Source organism: Chenopodium quinoa, unplaced genomic scaffold (assembly GCF_001683475.1).
Source record: "Chenopodium quinoa cultivar QQ74 unplaced genomic scaffold, ASM168347v1, whole genome shotgun sequence".
Taxonomy (NCBI): Eukaryota; Viridiplantae; Streptophyta; class Magnoliopsida; order Caryophyllales; family Amaranthaceae; genus Chenopodium; species Chenopodium quinoa.
In genome coordinates, this window is record NW_018743033.1 from 49,297 (window position 1) to 50,186 (window position 890).

General features: G+C 31.5%; 1 long non-coding RNA gene across 1 annotated transcript; it reads right to left on the reverse strand.

Annotated features, from left to right (window-relative positions):
• LOC110730482 lies at positions 1-890 on the reverse strand. Its single transcript, XR_002513066.1, has 2 exons — positions 340-890; positions 1-237 (listed from the first exon to the last, which is right to left on the reverse strand). It is a non-coding gene; the product is annotated as an uncharacterized LOC110730482 (long non-coding RNA).

Sequence of the window (890 nt, forward strand, 5' to 3'; positions counted from 1 at the left end):
TACCCATAAAAAACATATTATATATTAAGGATGAAATCGTTAGAATGACATTTATTGTACCAAATGTTTTTTTTTTCAAATGGCTTATAATCCATGGTTTTTATTACTTAGTCCTACAAAATAAGAATATTATAGTTATTAATCCAATAATACAAAATGGTTATCTACAAAACTAATTTTATTTTCTGATCACCACCTCTCATCTGTTGAATTCACCATCCAACAAATCCAAGGAAACTGCAATATTTAAATAATGGAATAAATAAATAAATACATAAAACCCAATTATATTATATGATGAATTTATATTAAGGGAAAAAAAAGAAGAAGAAAAAAAACCTGAGAGAACGAAGAGCAACATGAGAAGAGAGGACATGGAAGAGAACATGAGCACCATGAAAGAACATTACCATACCAGTGCATCCTAACACAAACAATTCTACCACCATTTTCAAATTTTTACTGATTTTTCTTCTTCAATTCCTCACTATTTTATAGAGAGAGAAAGGTTGACGAAAAAGAAGAAATGTCAATGGACAAGTAGTGAGACAGTAGATGAGTTTGCCAGTTTGGCAACTTATTTTTTATACTTTTAGGTGTCAAAATCACACTCCAGAAATCGACCCTAAAAATATCTGATTTAGATTTCGACTCGCGTTAACACAATAATTTAACATGATTCAATTTTAAAAATTAACTCGACCCGACCCAACCTCATCAAACCCGATCCGATCGTCCTAATTGACACCTCTATTTTATGTACTCGTTACAGGACCCTTGGGGCTTCGGCCCTTAATTAACCCTCACGATGTCACCAGATTTTTTGGGATACATTTTCTTTCATTTCAAAACGGAAAACTATCCAAATATTATATACGACACCAATTTTT